This window comes from Galeopterus variegatus, unplaced genomic scaffold (assembly GCF_000696425.1).
Source record: "Galeopterus variegatus unplaced genomic scaffold, G_variegatus-3.0.2 Scaffold13840, whole genome shotgun sequence".
In the NCBI taxonomy this organism is placed as follows: Eukaryota; Metazoa; Chordata; class Mammalia; order Dermoptera; family Cynocephalidae; genus Galeopterus; species Galeopterus variegatus.
The window spans coordinates 18,622-26,412 of record NW_007739951.1 but is presented as its reverse complement, the minus strand read 5'-3'; the positions used below and the strand labels follow the sequence as shown (position 1 = coordinate 26,412).

Here is a 7,791-nt window from a genome sequence, read left to right as displayed (position 1 = left end):
TCTGTTACACATTTTTAACTACAATTTAAAAATAATCATTGATACTTCTTTAGCATCTTATAGCCACAATGGCATCATTTCTCTCAAATAAACTGTGACTAATAAGTATGATCACAAGTTCATATTGAGAAACATCAGATTTCTCAATATTTCCTTGAGATAAATTCTTTATTAATATTTTTCTTGGTGGCTATATTTCAAACATTTTCTTACCACCCAACATTAAACATTAATTCCATGGTTTTTATTGTCTCAGAAGGAGGAATTTTCTTACCTTTTCTAGCTTCTGCACAATTCTCAGCACTCTTGTTATGTGATATATGTTTTCTAAGAACTAATGCTCTCTCCAGTAAGTGACTACAGAAGAAAAAAATAATTAAAATTGCATTTGGTATCTGCACAGCATCAGATTTGGAAGAAAATAAACTTATGTTTTGATGGAGACATATACTTCTTTAATTTTGAAAAGTCAGGCCATAAAAATTGCCTCTTTTTGCAGAATACCTTGTCAATTTTTAACTTAGATCTGAATTAAAATTTATTAAAGAAAAGTACACTGATAAAAGCAAATTTTTTTATCATTTATTAATTGTATTTAAAATTTACATGGATCTAAAATTTACATGGATCTAAGGACATTGTATAATGTTTCCACTTTATGCTTTAAACAATTTGCTTAAAATAATGTACATATCAATGTAACAAGTTTAAAACATAGGGAATGGGAAGTTGAAATTCTGCCTTCCTTCTAGCATTAATCATTAACAATCCAACTTAATGGATCATACATTTTCCTTTTAAAATTCTAAGTTTTCTTAAGAAGAAAATTGTAAAGGACTTCAACATGCAGTGGATATACATAACATTCAGAATAACTAGCTTCCATGCTTACACTGAACTCAATATAAGGCAAAAGCCCATAATTGTACTGATTCTTTGGCTCAGTGTGTTCAAAAAGCAAAGCAACATGGCAAGCTCAATGAAAACAATTCTTTGTGTTTGCCAGTTTCCGATTGCTAATATGGTTGCAATAAAATTCAACCATTGTCTCTGATGAGATATGCAGCATTGATCAGCAGGACAGTTTGTTTTCTGAATGCAAGAGACAAGTGTGAATCTGCTCCTCTAATTGTTCTTACAGCTTAGGAAAATAAGGAAGACTCAAGTTTGTTTTAATAAAACATTCTGCTTCCTGGCATGATCACATCTGATTAAGAAAACAGTAAGCCATTCAGATTCTGTCAAATGATAATATTACGCCTTCTACTTTTGGCAATCTTAGCTATTGCCACAGACTATAAATTAATCAAATGAGTTCCAATCATGAAATTATCCATGTCACAAATATTGATCTCTCCTTTCAACTGCTCAAGAAAAACAAGCCTTTGGTAACTCTAGTTATTGTACACTACAATACAAAACAAATTACCAATAACCATTCCTGAACTAACTAACATATGGCCAGATACTGTTCTTGCATAAGGTTGATGTTTTCTTGTTTTCTATAATTCTAGTAAATCTTCTACTTCTTTTGACACCAGTAGGTAAATTTATAGAAATCCTTGTTCTTGAAGAGTTTCATCTCAGGAAGTTCTCATTCTGGCCATATGATATGAAAATAACCACTCCAGCAAATAAATTCCCTCCAGACAAAATAAAAATAAGTCAAGGTTGCTTGATGACTACCACACAGGCACCTGCTCTCCCAATATTCAAGGATGCCATCTGTTGAAAAAGATGAACACAGCTTAAGAAAAATTTTACCATCATAGAAAAAGATGAAAATTATAATATATTTAAAAGGCTCATAGACATGAAAATCATAAATAAATGTGCTTACATTTTCCTATTTTAGCCACAAGTAGTACAATAAAAATGGAAACACTGAAAATGGTATTTAGAGAAAGCAATGATTGGTATATCGAAAATTTTAAAACCTGCAACAACTTATGAAATTTTTAATTAAAGTAACAGAATATTTAATGATTCTTAGTGAAATAAACCTGCTATAGAAAAGTTTCCAGCAAAGATTTATTCTGGAGCTTGCATGGACACATTTGTGATATTTTACCCAGACAGCTTGGAGTACATTTTAGATGAAAGAGCTATTACACTTACTGCAATTATTTTGGAGTTATTTCCCCAGATATTCTATTGAATTAGACGTGTTATTCACCCACTCTAGACAGACATACAATGAAGTAACTTCAATATTTTGTCATAAATAGGCCATAATTAACAATTGCTTTAGGACTTATTAAAAAAGTTTCCACATTATGACAATCACCAAAATGAGAACTGAGATTTATTTAAATAATACTGACTATAAAAATGGCTACAAATATATTAAAAACAATAATTTTTATAGACTTTGTAATGAAAATTTATTCTTTGGAGGTAAGCCAACATTGTAATAATTTGAACTTCTTGATATCAATGATTTTTATTACAGTTTGCTATGAATATCAGGGTAGAAATTACAGAATATTATCTCAGACTGAAAAGAGAGTGAATAAAATGTAAGACAAAAAAATAGCTAAATACAAAATAACCTCAGATCATATACATTATCTTAATGATTAAGAAAAGACATGTTCTAAGTATGAAAATTACCTCCTTTATCTACCAGTTCTTAAAATGTATTTACTATTATCCATCATCCTACTGAAGGTTAAAAAAATCCCATATAACATTTATTTTTTATCTATTTTATTTAGTACATTATTTGTAAATGTTAATTTAATGTAACATCTTTTGTCTTCATCATGGAATTGTTGCCTAAAACAAGAGAGGGAAAGGGACATGTGAATATATCAATAGCTTCTTTCGTGATAAGAGTAATTTTATAGGTCATCATAGTCATCTTCATAATTACATCATGTATTCTTATGTCCACATTAGAGGTGACTGAATGGAATATCAAGAGACAATTTTTGTATGTAAATCCCACAACATTAATGTATACAAACTGAAGTTTATCTGACTTTAGAAAGCATGCACTTTCCATTGTCTCTCTTTTATTATCTAATGATTTTCAAATGTTGTTTCTCATCAGGGTCAACTAAGAAGTTTTTTTTTTTTTTTTTTCCTTTTTGTCTTTTTTTTGTGCCCGGCAACGGATCGCAACCCTCAGTGTCGCGCCCGTACCGGACCGGGACGGCCACGGGATCGCAACCCTCGGTGTTGCTCCTGCCCCTCGCTCAGCCAGTGAGCGGCCGGTCTGTATGTGGGATCCAAACCCTCGGCGGGAGGGTCACCGCGCTTCCCAAGCGGCGCACTATAGCAGTGCGCCACCGGGCTGCCCCCAACTAAGACGTTTTGCAAAGCATATGTGCACGAGCCCTACCATTGAGTGGGAATGGGAAAAGTTTTCCAAAGGCCCTCCGATGTTCATTCATCTCAGTAGAAGCACTGTGCACAGATTACATATAGAATGAGTTGCTTCACTTCATATCTATATTATATCCACATCTACATCTACATCTCTATACAAGTTTGTATATGTGTGCATGTTAAAATGAATCCCTTCTATTTTTCAAAATGTGTACTATTCCCTCTGTTTTCCATGTCAGTGAAGGATACCACTCTCTACCCAGTTGTTCAAGACAGAACCCTAGAGCATGCCAATGACCCTTCATTTTGTCTCACTCAGTCCTACATCTGAGTAATCATCAAGCTCTCTAAATATCTCTCCAACAAGTTTAATTCTGTCTATTCCTTCTGTCTTCCACTTAGTTCAGGTTACAACTTACTTTGAGTGAATTAGTAAAATATCCTCCTAATAGTTTATCTCACTGTAATCTTGCTTTCCTAATCATTTATCACATCCTATCAAGTGCAATCATTTAAAAATACAATTCTGATTTTTTCCTTTACCTGCTTAAAATCTTTTTTTGACTCTTCTTCAGACTTCAGCTCAAGAATCCTTAACATGGTTTCTGGGCCTGTGTAATATAGATCCTGTTTATCTCTTCAAACCCATTGCTCACAACTTTATTTCTTGCTTAATAAAAAATACCATGTATTTTAGCTCTTACAAATGTGGTTCCTTAAGCCACAGAACTCCCATATTTTCATCTGGTTTATTATTACTCATTTGCCAGGCCTATTCTACATATCATTTTCTGAAGGAAGATTTCTCTCCTCACTATGCTTAGGTTTTATCATAGTGCTAAGTATTTCCTTTACCAAAGAATTCATCATGCTATTTCAAGCATTTAGCATTTTCTACATAAATACATTTTAAACATTTAAGAGATATTTTCTTTTATATCCCTTGGTCCAGCTTTATTTAATACATTTTTAAAATCTGCCCTTGCTCTTTCTCCAGGGATTATACCTTTCAGCTTGAGTAGTATGATAACCTAAAAAGGTTGGCGGCAGAGCCAATTAGACAAAAGCACCTGAGGATGTAGACATTTCACCAGGCTCCGCTGGAACTCATTCTCAATTTTCTATATTGTATATCTATCGTGTGCATATAAACTAAACTCATTCACAACAGAGTAAACTTAGTTGGAACAACAGATCTCAATTTATCTGAAACACATTCACTTATCTCTACAACATGCCAGCAACTATGCTAGTCTTTGGAGACAGGACAATAAAGTGACGCATTGTCTGTAACTCTTTACAGCCTGAAGATGGATTCAGCATGATAGCACTGTGACACTACACGTGGAAGGGTAATTTTACCCAGACTAGGGGAAATTGATAAATTTCTTCTAAGTTTTGAAGCACACATGTTATTTTTTCACATCAAATACAAGGAATAAGCTCAATGTTAAAATTTATTTAAAACACACATGCACACACATACATGGGCACATACACACGTACATGCACGTGCCAAGTGTCCTTTTAAAACAAACTCAGGTACAAATCTGGCAATTGCTCCCTATTCTATTTCCACCTTTTCCAAGTCAAGCTAACTTGGAGTTTTTCAACTCTGCTTATTCTTAAATATTTTAATATAGTTTGCTTATTTATTTTAACAATCAGCCACTTTTGGGTGCCAGAAATATATGGAATAACCAGTTGATTTATTCACTTATGGAGTAAGTGGAGTGAAAGTGATAGGAATAATCCAGCAAATATGGAAAACATTTTTAGTAGGCTGAAATCCTGAAAGTTTTCAAATGGATTTTGTGTGGGTCTGTTCATAGTCCCTTGAGAGTCTTAAAAAAATACATAATAAAAAGATGTGAAAGTAAAATAACGTAATTTAAGAGTTTTAAAATTAATGTTTGTTGTACTAAAATCAAGTTGCTATAAACATTTTAGATACTGCTTTGTTGTTTGTAAGATACAATATGATCCAAAAGAGTATAATAAAATACAGATGAGGGAAAATGGTCTTTAGGAGGCTTTTAGCTATTATTACTGCCTACATTATTGCTATTTCAATTTTAGAGGAATTATAAGCATAATGGCTTTTTAATAATAAATATGTAATGAAGACATTATATTACATCATTTATATACCCATAAACTGCCTTCCTTTATTTAATGTTCATTTGTACAAGTGGCACATTTAAAATACACGACGTTGAACTTGTACATTTCTTTAGCAAACCAACAGTCATTAATTTGTGCAGTGTTCTCTTTGGAAACACTAGGAATTCAGAAAGGCAAGAAGTCAAAATATATTCTCTAAAATTTTAGGACAATAATGCAAAAAGCAATCACTACTGGCTTCTTTTATAATTGCTGTGCTTTGGATAAGAAATGCTTCTCTCACAATTAAAGAAAAAGGTAGAAAATTACGAGGCTTACAATATTTCCCCTCTTCCCTCTACTGCTCCTTCTTTTTCTTTTTTAGCCAAATATTATCTATTTTTATTGAATTTGAGAGTCTTCCTTTAGGGGAGAGGGAGATTAACAATGCAGCTACCTTAGAGTGGCCATAAGGAATTTGGTTTTGTAATTCAAAGTCAGCCCATAAAAATACTGTTGCTGAACCCCTACCATCAAAATGCACAAACGAGGGTTAGGTATACGTAAACCAAATATTATCTATTTTTATTGAATTTGAGAGTCTTCCTTTAGGGGAGAGGGAGATTAACAATGCAGCTACCTTAGAGTGGCCATAAGGAATTTGGTTTTGTAATTCAAAGTCAGCCCATAAAAATACTGTTGCTGAACCCCTACCATCAAAATGCACAAACGAGGGTTAGGTATACGTAAAAGTAAGTATCTTTAAAGTAAATTTACTTCACTTTGTGTTCAAGTTCTTCAGGAGATGTGGGTTTTTTTTTTTTTTCTGCTGAGGCATATAAGGAGATGTGGCTATTTTCCTGCTTCAGCTAAAGAAGGCTTTGGAACATCACTGAACTCATTGATGGAAACTATTTATTTATTTACTTGAATAGTATCTTACTTTTAGATTTCTAATAAAAGAGAGAAATAATAAGAGAGATTTGGAAAAGAAAGAAAGAAAGTAAAGAGATACTGATTGTAAGGTCACAACTCTGAGAATTTACCTATTCCCTCCATTTTAAGTAAGGCCATAGTAACTATACAGCTTAAGGTGTTTTCCACTATAATTATGTTGCCCTCACCTCAACTTTCCCCCACACTCACATACACCAACACACCTCCTCTAGCTGTGTGATCAGATGAGAGCTGCTTCATATTAGCCTGATCTTAAGTTTCTAACCGCAGTGTGTAATAGAGGGATAAGCCAATCATTTCACTCCATCTTCCTGGACAAAGTGATTGTCAAGGAGTAGGCACTTGACACATGGAAGGCCATTTAGAGTCTTTTACTGTTTTGATTTTTTTTTCCCCTAACTGAACTGGAGCAAAAAGTTATTTTATTTTCTGTTTATGGCTGTGAGGTTTACCACTTGGAGCTTCCAGCAGCACCACTAATTGGACAATTCTCTCTGCAGTAGGTAAAAATGCACCTAATAAACATAATCAAACAAAAATGAATGGCAGAAAAGTTGATTTCTGCAGCTTCCCATACACTTATTCCAGTTATTTCTAAAACCAACTATCCTAAAGTTAGGGTTTTATAAGCCAATATATTACACTTTTATTTTTTGCTTCAGCTATCTCAAATTCAGTTCTTGTTCCTTGTTATGATTTTTAAGGGAGTGGAAATCTCATGGGAGCATGAATGTCACTTTTTAATATAAATTTTATTAAAGTAATGCATACATAAAAGTCCACAAAAATATGATTTAATGAAGTTTTTATGAAATTAAGACAACATTGGACTAAATAAATCACTTTTGGTTCAGGGTAATTTGACTAGCTAGATTGCTAATTTTATCCAGCTCCTCCAAAGGAAATAAATGAAATAAATTATATACTTGAAGTAAATTATGCTGATGGTGATCTTACCTGTGTCCACTCATTAGTTTGTGGATCATAGGATTCCATAGTGTTGAGGTACGTCTGCCCATCATAGCCACCAACAGCATACAATCTGTCACCAAGGAGGCAGACCCCAACAGCATCTCTAGGCATACTCAAAGGAGCCACCATGGTCCAAGTGTCTGTTTTGGGGTCATATCTAAAATTCAAAGATAATAGAACATGACATATTCTAATTACATGAAACTTCTAATATACAAATGGTAGTCCTTGAAAAGCTTGTCATGAAAAAGAAAACTAAGTTTTTCTAAAAGCTCAATCATTTGAGCAGGTGCTCTAGAATAAATATGCATAATTTCCAGCTTTCTAAACTTTAAGGTGCTAAAAAAAAAACCCTAGACTATTAGATAGATGCAGATTCATTTAATAAAAATAAATTTCATTTCTTTTTACAAGGAAGAGTCAGAT

General features: G+C 33.2%; 1 long non-coding RNA gene across 1 annotated transcript; it reads right to left on the bottom strand.

Annotated features, from left to right (window-relative positions):
• Window positions 1-560: 560 nt before the first annotated feature.
• On the bottom strand, window positions 561-7,518 carry LOC103581744. The gene is made up of 2 exons (XR_549686.1): window positions 7,351-7,518; window positions 561-1,725 (listed from the first exon to the last, which is right to left on the bottom strand). It is a non-coding gene; the product is annotated as an uncharacterized LOC103581744 (long non-coding RNA).
• Window positions 7,519-7,791: the final 273 nt, after the last annotated feature.